The following is a 15,565-nucleotide window of genomic DNA, read 5'->3' on the forward strand; positions in this document are numbered from 1 at the left end:
CATCTTTCTTTAAGCTTGTTTACGATGTATTCCACTATGACTTTCACTCGCCAATAGATTGCCTGTCTCTCACTAAATACCGTTCTCGACTACATTTTCAAACAAATAAAAAATCTTTTTACGAATTTCTATAATTTCTGACAGAGGAAACAAATCAAGATGATGATGCCAATTCACTCCAGGAAACAAATCAAGATGAACTAAATGGACTTGAATTAATAGACCTTGAGGTCAGCAATCTCTTTGAGGACAGCAGGCAGAATATGGACTTTCATCTTGATTTTAAGTCTGTTCCTCCAGAGCTTTGATGACTGTAATTTGTTATGGCATGTCGAAATACAATTTCTCTTTTTACAACCATTGAAATTGTTACAATGATCATAAATATTACATCCATATGCAATTGTTTAGCAAACTCAATAATTGGGGGAGAGCGTATTCATACAAGCATGTTCTGCAGAATTAAATTCTTTTTGAAATCCATTATTTTCTATAGATTAAAACATGCATTCATAAATTTGTACCCTCCCCCCTTCCTCATCAACGAGTTTGCTACGCCCCTGTTATGGAATAGACAGAGTAAATTAGAACATAAATAGAACATTTTTATCATTACTCCATAGTAAAATGTAGACTTACTCAAGTAAGTTAATTAAGGTTCAAATATCGTCACGTCCAATATAATGGCAATGTCATTAATAGGAAAGTACATACAGGTTAGAGATATTATGTGGAAAAGAAACTTGATATTTTTTATATCCAATAATTTCTTGTCAAATAAGGAGAGGCACCCTATCTGTTGTAACCAAATAAGTTTTTTGTTGTCAATAAGTTATTGGAATTGTCAAGGTTAGCCGAGAAGTTCATTAAGTATTCAAAAAGTAACTAATTCAATAACCATTTGGAATAATCAAGCATTGTAACTGTACAATAACTTTATTTGTAAGTATGCTTAACATATTGATCAATGACCTATGTGTAAATTGGTTACATTCAACGAAATTTTTTGTCCCTCTTTTTGTTTCTAAGCACAGTAGATCGGGGATTCATTGTATTTATTAATCACATTCTGCTTCTCCCAGCCTTGATAACTTTCTTATGTAATCAACACCTTGGTCTTTTGGGCTTTTAATTTTTGGAAAAATTGTTTTGAAAAAAAATTCTAAGATTTTGCTATTTCGTAGAGCAAGTAATATAATGACTTTAAAAAAGCTATCTATAAAATGGCCATTTTCAGCCGTCTAGAGATCTGAATTTTCAAAGTTTTCTCATGATTTTGCCTCCTCTGATCATTTGCTCATCTAATCATCTAGAGCATATATTTCTTGAACTAAGAATTCTCTTTGGAAAAGAAAAATATCATGTATCACAACTTCGTAGAGCATTGTAAACCTTCGTAAGTGAGGGCCTGATTGGATGTTAAAGTAAAATGACACGTGACATAATTAATGACATGCGTGGGCATGTGTGGTTACACATGTGTGATTAATATGTGGTTACAGAATAAGGATTGTAAGTTACAATCCACTGTAACTTACAATCCTTCCGTTGTCAATCCACTCCAACAAATCAGGTACATCCTCTGCTCTTAATTTTAGCAACTGTTGCAAGTTACTCTCGAATTCAGTTTTACCTTGCAAACTTTGGGCTTGGCGTGCCAAATACCTTATACTACTAAGTTGTTTTAGCAACATTCTTCTTCGAGTTTCCTGGGTATTCTTCAATTCACTGACCAATATCGCTCCAATATCTCTTCTCGAATCATCAGATAATAAAACTTTCTCAGTAGCCTCTGCGTGAAATTTAGACTCAGAGTGTTTTTTAAGTTTTTCTCGGCACTTCTTCCAGTCGCTGAATTGTCCTAGGAGAAAAGCCTTTTCACCATTATGACTGAAAGTAATAAGGTCTTGACGCATCGCTCTTTGACAAAAGTAACAGGCAATGGTGCCTTTTGTCATGCAGTATGTGACCCATGTATATTTCAAAAATATAGAAGACGGACAAGTTCGTACATTCGACGATCCTCCTGTACTGGTTTGCTTTCTAGACGTGTGCTTTATTTCTTCTAGGGTAGGATAGTAAGGCTGTCGGCCTGTGCAGCACAAACGCTTACAATCGAGTCCTAGCAAACATTCCGTTGACTCAATTTGCATAGGTCCTACCAATAGGGCGGTAGTCGTGGAACTTGGCAAAGACGCATACGTTAGGTTTTGAGAAGGTGTGTGAACTGGTTCGGTCGGGGGCGCGACTAGTATCTCTGAAGACGATGTAGAGTCAGAATCGCCGAATTTTGGTTCGGAATGAGAATGAGGAGATAAACACGTTGATGGAGTTTCTGTAGCTGACGTCAGTGTCAAATTAGACCTAGAGTCGATGTTTTGGTCAACAACGTTCTCTGCTGGAGCACTACTAAAAAATCTCGTCAGTTTTCGCATCCTTTTAGCTGTTTCTACAAGCTCTTTTTCCTTTTCTCGTTTTCGCCTAGCAGCTCTAGGCATGATGATTTTGATTAGAAGTGATTTAAACCAAAAAATTTTCAATTATTATGATTATGAATTGTCAACAGTTTTGTAGGACCAAAGGCCTGAAAGACAATACGATGGGAGCAATGCGTTGCCGTAGAATTTATAGTCTCATGTGGATCATAAATTGCGACTTCTCATTGGTTAATTAAGTTACTGGGCGGACGTCTGCGAAGACAGCCCCAATCGACAAACGCAATTTTTGATCCATCGGGGTAATCAAGATCAAAAACTAAGCTATAGCTGATTTCGTATGATGCCGACAGACTTTGTTCTACTCTCGGGGCTACATGTATCTAAGAAAAACTTCTTCAGTCCAATTTTACCTAAAACAAGAGCATTTCTACACCATGAAAAAGGGCACTTTCATTCCAGAAAAAGGGCACATTTTTCCCTGGTGCAAAAAGTGGGGGGGCACTTGCCCCCAATGCCCCCCCGGTTCCGCGGCCTCTGATTGTAACGTATCTATTCTGTGATGTGGAATAAATATGTCAATATAGCGTCGGCCTTGGAACTTTATCTTTTTTTCTCCTCGCTTTGGTTTTGCCAATGGGCCAGTAGCTTTAGACTTTGTACTAGAAATTAGTTTTTTCTAATACGAAAAACTTGCTGTTCTATTATTTTCTTCTCACATTCTAAGTAGCCTTATGTCATTGTCGTGAGTTACATTAAGATCTGACGACGCATTTCACCAAAGTATTTGACTGCTTCGAAATATGGACAAACAACTAACAAGCAATCATCGAAGGCAAAGCTAGGCAGATTTTCGTGTACCTTTAACTTCTTTTACAGGTTTGGATGATTCATGAATTTTCTCTAAAATATATTCTTTTAAATATCTTATGTAGCGAAAATATTTTAGCATTTCAATACGATGTAAAGTAAATGGTTTGAACCCGGGAGTATCGTTACATGTTTGTAAATGTAGATCATGCAGTTTGTTATAGTCCTGGGAAGGACTGTTTTTGTTGTTGGCTGACATTTCGACAACGTTAGCGGTAATCATCTTCACTTTGCAAACATGTACCAAGACGATGTGTTGTTTGGAAACATCGAACTTGCGTAATGGTGTTGAATTATACGAGCATAGCTCATAGCCAAACCATTCCTAGTTGTTTTGTGTATGAATCACATCTTACGCGCTTTGGATGTATTTTGAAAGCAAATTCAGTGATATTTACTTGTGAAAAGAATTATAATGTATTTCCGCTTGTAAAAGAAAACATCAGCAAGAAATTTCGTTTGCGGTTAGCAATGTACTGATTATAGTGATGTTGTTCAATATTAATCGCAATAATGGATGTTTGTTTAGGGTTTTGAGACTGGATGTAGTTTATGGCTTTGTTTTTCGTGGAGTCTTACCGTCCTGTGTTTAAACAGTAGATCCAGGTGTTCCTATTGAAACAACTAGTAAAGGTTTATCGATATTTTCATCCATTTTATAAACGTCTTGCATTTTTTTACGTGGTCGTGTGCAGCATTTGAAAGCCAAAACCAATATATTTGAATTTTGATTTGAATGCTATAATTTTAAGTCGTTCGAAAGTAATTTACTAAATTGGCGAGTGAACTATTGCCGTAAGTTAGAAGCATAAAATTAAAAATGTAGACGAGAATTGGGCTTGTTTCATACGTCGCATTTTACATGAGCCAAATACATTTAAAAGTTAATGAGGAATTTTATCTCATTTTCTTTTACCTCTAATGCATTCGGCGCATGTAAAATGCGATGTATGAAGCAGGCCTTGGTATCTCATAATTCTCACTTGACAGCACGCTAAAGCGCGAAAATTTTTAAATCTTGTGAAAGTATGTCTTGTGGTCTTGACTCTTGAGAAAAGTTTACTTCTTTAGACCCAGGTGAAAGTACGTAACACAACATGGTCTTGACTCTTGAGGAAAAGTTTACTTCTTTAGACCCAGGTGAAAGTACGTAACACAACATTTTTCTCTTGACTCACCAAGTTTTATAATGAAAAAATGGTGGCCACTTTTTACGAAATAATCAAAACCAAGCGGTCTAGAAACTATGTTAGTAACGAATAAGTTGTAGAATAAAAATTATTTGTATTAAGAGTTTTTGAAAAGTTCAATGACCTTTTGATAAATTATTGTAAAATTTCAAAAGTCTAAATGTAACAAGTTTAAAGCAGCAGAAAGTGAAACGTTTTCACAAATTATGTATTTTTTAGCTGTGAACAAGCGGTTTATTGGTCTGTATCTAAGATACCGCGGTGGAGCGAGAGGCTCGGGGGGGGCATACCATCACTTCTTCTATTTTCAAGTATTGAATTGGGTAAAATTCAGCGTCCTTTCAAGTATTCTATACTCTTGTGCTATATAGGCCGTATTCTGTGGTCTATTATCGTTCAAGTTCGTATGTAAAAATATATGACTACGTAAAAACTACATGAATTGATTGCTTTTTCCATAACTAACAAGAATTTACCTGTTTACACCTCCAAATCTTGCAATCTAGGGAGTTTTAGCCTCGAAATTACGAATTGAATCCTATTGTTTTTCCATAGTCCGCCATTTTTTTTTGTGGAAGACCGCTGTATTATTCGCAGGCTCAGATAGAGAAAGAGGCGGCAAAATTTAAAAATTAAACGAGACTTACCTGTAAGTTGAAGTTTGATTGTAATTCTATGAGTTATTGGACAAGGAAACTAAGGAGTCATGTGAGAGATATGCGGACGCAGATCGAGGAATCAGTTTTCAACGCTGCGAGTGATTACAACAGCATTCACCATTTAGGGCGGGTGCAATAAGATTTTTTACACTAAACATCCCTCCAATATAATGGGTGACTCCTTAGTTTCCTTGTCCAATAACTCATAGAATTACAATCAAACTTCAACTTACAGGTAAGTCTCGTTTAATTTTTAAATTCTATTTCGTCATTGGACTACGTCACTAAGGAGTCATGTGAGATATTCAAAGTGTTGTGATCACGAGCTTTAACATAATCCCAAATGTATTGACAATTTTTTCAACAACACATATAACTATACTTCTCACTATTAAAAAATTCGTGCTTAGTCATTGGAACCATTTAATAATGAACAACCGAAGTCGGCTTTTGTTTTTAATGGCTTATTGTAATATTTTTGAAATGTTGAAGCATTAGACCACCCAGCTGCTTCCATAATTGCTTCAATTGATATGGATGCTTTGCTTGCAGCTGACGAGGATGCTGCTCTTATGCTGTAGCCAGAAAAATTATTTATTCCGGCCAGCTTTAAGATTGTTTTAAGCCATCTCGAGATAGTGTCCGTGCTTGCTACATTAAAGGGTTTTTGGAAACAAATTAACAACTGTTTGGAATTACTTCTAATAGTTTTTGTTCTTTCAATGTACTCCGTAAGGAGTTTGAACGGACAAAGTGTTGCATCTGGGTCATATTTCTTAACTATGAAAGGCTTTAGGTGTTTCCCAGGCCGAGATGTTTTTAACAATTGGTCGAAGGTGAATACATACTTATCATCCTCCCGAGATATATTGTCCAGTGATAAGGCTTTAAGGGTTTGGCACCTTTGAGCAGAGATAAGGGCTAACATCATGGTCAGTTTAAGTGTTAGCCTTTTCAGTGTCAAAGTTTCATTTGGCTGCATGGTTTTTAAGTATTCTAGCACTATTCGTACATCCCAGATTCTGGTGTACCTTGGTAAGGCTGGACGATTTTCGAAGACTCCTTTAAGGAATCTGCAAACTAGTGGGTGCGTTCCAAAACTAGTACTATCTGATAAACTTACTATCGATGATAGCGCACTCCTTGCAGTATTTAGTGCACTGTACCCAAGCCCTTTTTTGAACAACTCCGCAAGGAAGTTTATCCCTTCTTCTACAGTGGGAGAAAAGGGATTGATATGCCGTTGATAACAATGTTGTCTCCATCTTTCCAAATGCCCTTCATATTGCTTTCGTGTGCCTGCTCTCCATGCTGATTCCAGGAATTCCACAGCTGTTGCCGAAAGTCCTCGGTCTTTGAACTGTTTCCTGATAAGTGACACACTACTAGCACTAGTTTCTCGTGAAGAGGATGTTTCTCCAATGGGTTGCTGGGTAGAATTAGTGTTGATGGTGTTTGTGGTAGCAAGATTGGTGACTGCATCAGCATTCTCATTGCTACTGGCCACCAGGATTGGGTTGGCCACTTTGGTATAATAAGCAGTCCCTCCGACTTCTCTTTTTGAATCTTTTGTAGCACCTGACTAATCAAACAAAAAGGTGGAAAAGCGTAAAATTGATAACCCAGCCATGAATGATGGAAAGCATTGACTGCAATTGCTTCCGGGTCTGGGGTATATGAAATGTATGGCTTTAATTTGCAATTAATTCTTGAGGCAAAACGGTCAATGTTTGGCTTTACATTTAGTTTCGTACAAGCCCTATGAAATATGTGTTTATTCAGGCACCACTCAGTGGTGCGCCTAGCCTTCCGAGATTCCCTGTCTGCATCGACATTCTCCTTGCAAGGAATACGGGCAACTGTGATCCAAACCTCATTAACAATGCACCAGTCCCATATAGTTTTGATAAGACTGTTCAATAATGGAGAGTGACTTGTTCCCATTTTGTTTAGGGTATTTTGAACCGTAGTGTTATCAACTAGTACTTTTACATGCATTTTCGTAATAGATTTTGGTGTGACTTGAGACCAAAATACACTGCCAGCATTTCTAAATAGTTAATATGAGATTGACTCTCTTCCTGAGTCCAGAGCCCTCCAGTTTTAATGTTATTTATAGCACACCCCCAGCCCACTTTAGATGCATCTGTGGACATAGTTACATGCGGCTCTGGTCTAGAGATCAGATTGTTTGATCTTTCTACATTGTTTATCCACCATTCCAGCTCCTTTTTTGCGCTAGAGGATAACTGCATGTGAGTATCATAATTTCCCTTACATTGTTTTAGGGCTTCCGCTTTCTCACCCTCTGTAATCCGAAAATATAAGGGCCCATACATTACCCCTGCAAATGTAGAGATAATAAACCCAATAACCTGGGCAACCTCTCTTATTTGAGGTGTCCTACAAGAGTGTAGGTGGGTAAAAGCCAATTTTACCTTCTTTGCTTTTTCTTGTGTCAAAGAAACAGTCATAGTTATTGAATTTAGAATAAAACCAAGAAATACAATTTTTTGTGTTGGTATTAACACAGATTTTTCAGGGTGAGTGACAAAATTTAAGTTGTCTAAAACTTTAACTGTCTCAACAATGTTTGCTGCACAGTCATTAAAGTTATCACCTATCAAAATGGAATCATCAATATAAGGTGATGATATATGACCCTTTTTCCGTAATGATGAGTACACAGGCTTAAGCAATTTTGTGAATTTTCTTGGTGCTAATGCTAACCCATTAGGGAAGCAAGTAAATTTATATAATTTACCATTCCAATCGAATTTTAAATATTTCTGATGTTCAGCACAGATACGTACTGAATAATAGGCATCTTTTAGATCAACTGATGCCATGTAGCAGTTTGGTTTCATTAGACTAATAGCATTCCAAATGGAGTCCATTTTGAAGTGCCTATATACCACATACTTATTTAAACTTTTGAGATTTAATATCATTCTATGAGACCCATCAGGTTTTGGTCTTAAGAAAATGGATGAAATAAATTCATTTGCCTCATGAGCCGATTGAACTATGACACCCTTTGCAAACAGCTTTTTTATTTCCTGTGCAACACAACCATTCTCGAATGTTGTGAATGTATTGGGTTTTGGTGCATGTAGTTGGTGAGGTAAAGCGTTAAATTCAATCTCCTCACCCAAGACTGTATGTAAAACCTCTGAATCAGAGGTGAGTTTGAGCCATTCACAAAGTTTGTGACTTAACTGGCCTGCTTGAAAGCGTTTCACTCGTGAGTGTAAATACCTGAGTAATAAAGGCAAGTCTCTCTCTAAAGTACTGACCTGTAAGTTTGTCATGATATTTTCGTTTCTTTCACTATTGGCCATTACTGGTATTGTTGCTGCTTGACTGGAAAGGTTGATGGCTTTTTCGATGGGTATGTCCACCTTGGTGGGTGTTTCTTCCAACTCAGATTGTTGGATAAAAAATGGTTCTTTCTTGGTTTTCCCTGTGAGGAGGAATTGTTGGTACCATGAGAGTGAGGGCGGCCATACTGCCTGACCTTATCAAACCTTTGAGGCACTGTTGCCTTGCTGATCTTGTTCGATGCCCTAATATCATTTAGTTGTGTTTGAAGGTTATCCCCAAACAAGTAAGTCGTTACTGGCACATGTGATGCACAAAGGCTGCTATAATCCTTGTTTAAATTTCGCCTAATAGCGTCTCGTCGACGCATTGATAGTTCACACATTGTGTGGCCAAGAAGTGCCAAGGCATCGGTATTCATTGTGATCAGTTTATCAACGACTGGTGATTCTTTACTACGTATTTGTAGCAATTTGTCTGTCGTGAAAGACAGTACGGCGCCAACCTTCGCTATTGTTTTCTGCGTGTTAGCAGTGCGAAGGTCGTTGTGCTTGGTCTTATTGTCAAGCTTGTCCCATATCTCAGCGTTAACGCGAGGGACAATAAATTTTTCACAATTACTTGGTCTTGAATACTTTTCCATTTTTTCTTTTTGTTTTGCTTCTGGGAGCTTGTTTGACCATCGTTTGTTTATCAGCAAGTTGCTGGTTTATATTGTCGCCAACCTCCTCTTCTTGCTCCAAGTCGTGCGAGATTTCTTGTAGCAGAGCGTCATGTTCGCGTCGAACACATGTGGCGCTTATACTACCTTCATTTGCCGAGTCGGCATCAGGTTCACTTTCTCGATGCAATCCTTCTGCATCACCGTCAGTGTAACCTTTGTCTATTTCCATTAGTGAAGTTACACGTCGTTTTTTGCTTGGTCCTTCGTTCAAGCAAGGATCCTGACTGTCGGACTGCAACCGTTTAATGGAACTGTCCATGTTGATAATTTTGCTTGACATTTTCTCTACTTTGTCGACGAGACTAGCCAACACTTCTGGCATTGATATCCCTGGTGGTGTCGCTTCTTTCATACCGCTTGGCTCTTCTTCCAATAGCCGTCTTTCCAATTCGTCATCTGATGCCATGATTTTCACTCCTTTGTTGAGATTTTATTCGATAAATACAACCGTTCGCTCGAAGACTACGCGGGCAACTGATTCCTCGATCTGCGTGGGCATATCTCTCACATGACTCCTTAGTGACGTAGTCCAATGACGAAATAGAATCGAGGATTTTAAGGCAGTCTTTTTAGTTTTTTTCCGTTTTTTTTGCTTGAAGTATTTTATATATATATTGTTTATTAATTTAAAACAGAAAAGTGAGAAAATATATATTCAGTAAACTACAGTATTTGATCAAAGTGAGTATAGTGACATTTAGGATTTAAATTATTTCTTATGTATTTTAGCAGTGCAAAACTGCGGGAAAGCGGTATCTATCTAAAAATTTGAACATTATAAACAAAAGAGAAAGGCTCAGTTGTTCTGAGTGGATGACCTCAACCCGTGCGCTTACATCATTAAATACTTATATAATATTATAGAGAAGATTACTTATTACTTGTAAGCGTCCTAGTAAGAACTTTTCTTACTAGCTATTTTCGTTCAAATACAATGCAGATTTATATGACCTTTTGAATGGTCTAATTATATGAGCAAACAATACATAACATTATATTATTATATGACTAATTATACTAAACGTGCGACCTGAATCGACAAATTTGATATGATGCGCGCATATTCCTCAAGCGATAATCTATAAATCTGTAAATCTATTAATCTTCCTCACTATCGTACTCATCGTCTTTATCATCACAATCATCATCATCATTCTCATCTTCTGACAAATCGTCATCTCCTGCAACAAAATTACAGCAGTCCGCGCAGCCACACAAGTCGGTACATTTAAAGCCAGAATTTAAACATGAGCATCTAAGGGTTTTGCACCCAGTTTTACAATGGCAGGTGACGACCTCAATTAGGGTGTCAGGTGCTGACGGCCGAGTCATCCATAGAACTTTCAATTGGTCGTCTTCGATGAGCCATCCGTTTCCACATGGGGGCTGGACTAATATAACCCCCTGCCTCTTCTCTCTCCACTTGAACAAGCTTTCTTTATGAAGGAGTGGCTGGAGTGCGTTGTTAGGTCAGTTTCAAACGTTGAACTTTACATCAACCGATACATCAAAAATAAAAGAATGTGAGATAAAACTCCAATTGTCACGAGTTTTAATATTAAATCTTGTGAGAAAAGTTCTTACTCAAGCTATGCGCATTTGTTCTAAATATAAGTATTTTATCATAATTTTTGTTGATTTTCTTACACTACACAAAGCAGGAATGGCAGCCGGAGATGATTAGTCGTGCTATGCAAATATTTGTGTGGTTGTTATTACATATGCATCATTTTATACATGAATTAGATAAGTTTGGGTTAGCTTCATGGGGCTGACAAATGATTTTACATACGCATGTAAAAGCACCTACGCGAAAAAGATAAAGAAACCATCATATGTAGATTGCATTTTCTTAAAACATTGATATAATCACAATTAGTTATATAAAGCATCAATAAACATAAGATTTAAGGTCATAACATAGGTTTTTGAAAAAATTATTATAATTTTTAACTATCATAATTCATGCAATGAACAATTAGTTATTATCGTAATATTACAAAACTTGAAGAATACCTCAGAATCAATCATGCAAGTACTTTTTTGAATGAGCGTTATATAATCAGGCACAAATGATAACGAATGTTAGGTCTACAAACCTTTGTACGAATCATTGAAGTATATGCGTCAAAAATTTCACCACCATATACAATTCTTCTTCTAAATCATTTTTCGTCATATCAATGTAATAATTTTACAGTTCCTCACTTTCCTGAATTGGGAGAAGTGAGTTTATGGCAACACCTTGTTCAAAATCATCCTCACTTTCCTGGATTGGGAGGAGTGGGTTTATGGCAACATCTTGTTCAAAATCATGCTGTTCCTCACTTTCCTGCATTGGGAGGAGTGGGTTTATGGCAAAATCTTGTTCAAAATCATGCTGTTCCTCACTTTCCTGCATTGGGAGGAGTGGGTTTATGGCAACATATTGTTCAAAATCATGCTGTTCCTCACTTTCCTGGATTGGGAGGAGTGGGTTTATGGCAACATATTGTTCAAAATCATGCTGTTCCTCACTTTCCTGGACTGGGAGGAGTGGGTTTATGACAACATATTGTTCAAAATCATGCTGTTTCTCACTTTCTTGGATTGGGTGGAGTGGGTTTATGGCAACACCTTGTTCAAAATCATGCTGTTCCTCGCTTTCTTGGATTTGGAGGAGTGGGTTTATGGCAACACCTTGTTCAAAATCATGTTGTTCCTTGCTTTCCTGGATTGGGAGGAGTGGGTTTATGGCAACACTTTGTTCAAAATCATGTTGTTCCTTGCTTTCCTGGATTAGGAGGAAATGGTTTAAGGTAACACCTTATTCAAAATCATGTTGTTCCTTGCATAACTGGATTGGGAGGAAATGGTTTATGGTAATACCTTGCTCAAAATCATGTTGTTCCTTGCTCTCCTGGATTGGGAGAAGTGAGTTTATGGCGACAACTTGTTCAAAATCTTGCTGTTCCTCGCTTTCCTGGATTGTAAGAAGTGGGTTTATGGCAACAACTTGTTCAAAATAATGCTGTTCCTTGCTTTGCTGGATTGGGAAGAAATGGTTTATGGCAACATCGTATTCAAAATCTTGCTGTTCCTAACTTTCCTGGATTGGGATGAGATGGTTTATGGCAACACCTTGGTCAAAATCATGCTCTTCCTCACTTTCTTCGATAGGAAGGAGTGGGTTAATCCCAACACCTCTATCAAAATCATCCTGCTCTGCAATTTCTTGAATGGACAGAAGTGAATTGATTTCAATACCTTGATCAACATTGTCTCCCTCAAGCTTAATGCAATCATTTACCCCTGCAATTGTTTCTGCATCATTTCCACTTTTTACCTGCAAATACTGTGGATGGTCATCATTGTCATTGTAGACATTTTTGGAATATAAATTTGCAAAATCCGAATCTGGTTGATGAAGACATCCCAAATCATGTCAATGGATTAACATGTAATGTAGATTGTTGAGAAGGAAGAGCTGTATTGAAATCACTTGAATTCGAGTCCAATGGATCAGAATCTTGTGGATTAGGAAAGTTACTTTTAAATATGAATCATAAGATAGAGCTGAAAAATCAAAATGTGATGGATTCGGTGAATCAGAATCAGATTGATCAGGTGAATATGCTGTATCAGATTCCAACGAATCTGAATCGGAAAAATCTGATGAATCAGAGCCAGATGCAACAGGCGGAACTAGCGCATCTGTTTCACGTTATTTTGAATCAAAACTGTTCACAGCATCAAACGAATCATTTAAGTTAGAAGGTGATGGATCTATAGAAACAGAATCAGATGGATATGATAAACTGATTCTGATGAATGTAAAGAATGAGAATCTAATGCATCTGGTAGATCGGGTGGCTCTGGTGAAACTGGTCAATATGGTGAATCTGATACTGGTGAATTTGATGAGATAGACATGGCGAGCTTGTTGAATCTAAATCTAATGAATCTGAATTCGACAAATCAAGGGAATTGGAATAAGATGAATATGGTAAACCTGAAGCAGGTAAAATAGTTAAGTCAGACTTCCATGGAGCATTTGAATCAGAGTCACGAGGAGTTGGTGATTTAGAATCAGGTGAATTTGATTGAGATGAATTGCATTGAAATAGATTTGGATGAGAATCAATTTGGATGAGAAATTTGGCCAGAATTTGAAAAATCATTTGAATTGTACAAAATTTTTAAGTGAGAATTAAATGAATCCGTTAAATGTGGATAAGATAGATCAAATGAATTAGGATCGGATGAAACAGTACGATTAGATTCCGATGAATCATGTGAATTAGTATCAGACGAATACTAAACTAGAATCAAATATGTCAGGTGTATCTGATTTAAATGGTTCAGATACCAATAAATCTAGTGATAGAAAGAATTCTGAATTGGAGAGATTAATTGACTTGGAATCAAGTGAACGAGGTAACTCAAAATAAGAAAAGCTAGGTGACCTGGCATAAGACTGATTTAGTGTTTTGAATTTGGATTGATCCTCAGACTCTGAAAAAGTTAAATCTGATTCCTCTGATTCCTCTGATTCCATTAGATCAAGTGAATTGGGAACGTCAATATTACACAACTCTGAATTCAAAGTTTGAAGTAAATAATAAACTGATTGGTTGTGTGGATCCAAATGTGAATTATGTGAAAGATAAAAAGACATAGTATCTGATTGATTTGGTGAATAAAAGTGATTGTATGAGTTGCATTCTGATGGATTCAATTCAGAAACAGAAGGAAAAAATGACGTGGATTTGCATATATTTAATGACTTAGAATTTGATAGATCATCCCTCTCTTGTATGTTTTCAGGCTCTTTTTTACTTGGAGATTGCAGAAGGTAAGGAATTGTGCTGACAGTGTCTTTGTCATCAATTTGGTCCAAGTCGCTTGCCATGAAATAAATGCTTCAGTGTGTAATGTTCTGGAAAACTGAAAGTCATATTGATGAGTTGGTATAAATGAATCACAACTTTGAAGCTCATTGGGTGACACAGGAGTAAGTGAATTTTTGTCAATATCAATATATTCATCACTGTCTTGAGTAGCAGTTCTAAAATCGAACCCAGTAACTTGGTGAAACTCCTCCTTTCAATACTCTTCTCCACATTTCCCATACTTTTCTCCATATTTTTCTATCTTGAGTTTCTCTTTCAGGGGAAAATTTCAGAATAGGAAAATTTAAGAAACCGCTCCAGTTGCAACTGCAATGTGACTCAATAACCAAAACAATTGTTAATAACATCCTATCAACAAAAGCAAATAGCATTTTTAAAGGTACTACGAAAATTCACCTGAATTTCCCCTTTTAGTTTGCGATGTCAATTGCATTAAAAACTTGTTAAACAATGTTTCCCCACACATTTTTGAAATTTTCATAAATTATTACGCTGAGCTCAGGATTTATTTATTCATTTACCGGCAATAAAAAGTCATAATTGTAAAATAAAGGTGGCAAATCGTGAGCATGGTAAGATTTGATGACACAATTTTCTGTACTACAATATATACACTAAAATCGTCCTAAAAGTTTGAACTCCAGCTGAAATCAACTTGATATAAGGTAGAAAAGCATTTGTTGTGTGATACTTCAGTCAATTTTACAAGTTTGGTAAATATTTTAAACGGTTTGAACTTTACGTAAATAGAAATTATGTATTGAAATTGACAGCCCGAATGAGCTGATTTCAATCAGTTTTCTTAACTTAAATGAAGTGTTACTCTACTTTTAAACAAAATTCGAATCCTGGCTTCGATACAATGCCAACGTTAACGAGCGAGCGATGAAATCCTTTGAAAGATGCACAGTCCTTTTAAATAATTTTGACAAGCAAAATGTTATGCTCTGACAGCATGTTGGACCTTGTACCTTTAAAGGTGAAATCCAAACGATTAAAGAACGAAAATTTAATGATTAAAAAAATTGTAATCATTAAATTTGATAAATAATTTTTGAACTATAAACATATGTCGCGTGACTGATTTGACATACCCTAGATCCGCCCCTTATGACGACATTTGACGACTTTATGCAGATCGTGACTCAAACACCACACGAGTACATACGAGTACATACGAGTAACATACGAGTACATACGAGTACATACGAGTAACATACGAGTACATACAAGTAACATACAAGTACATACGAGTAACATACGAGTACATACGAGTGACATATGACTATTTTCTGGTCAACAAATGATAAACAACACAATTTCTTCAATACATTGATATTTGCGTTTATTTTTCCTTGTATTTGTGTGGACTTTGGGGCAACCATTCGATGGATTTAAATACTGAAAAGGTATTTTACTTTCATACTACATTCATTTGTATGTTTTAGTTGAATTTGTTATAGATATTTTGTCG

The sequence above is a fragment of the Xenia sp. Carnegie-2017 genome, unplaced genomic scaffold (assembly GCF_021976095.1).
Source record: "Xenia sp. Carnegie-2017 unplaced genomic scaffold, XeniaSp_v1 HiC_scaffold_24, whole genome shotgun sequence".
Taxonomy (NCBI): Eukaryota; Metazoa; Cnidaria; class Anthozoa; order Malacalcyonacea; family Xeniidae; genus Xenia; species Xenia sp. Carnegie-2017.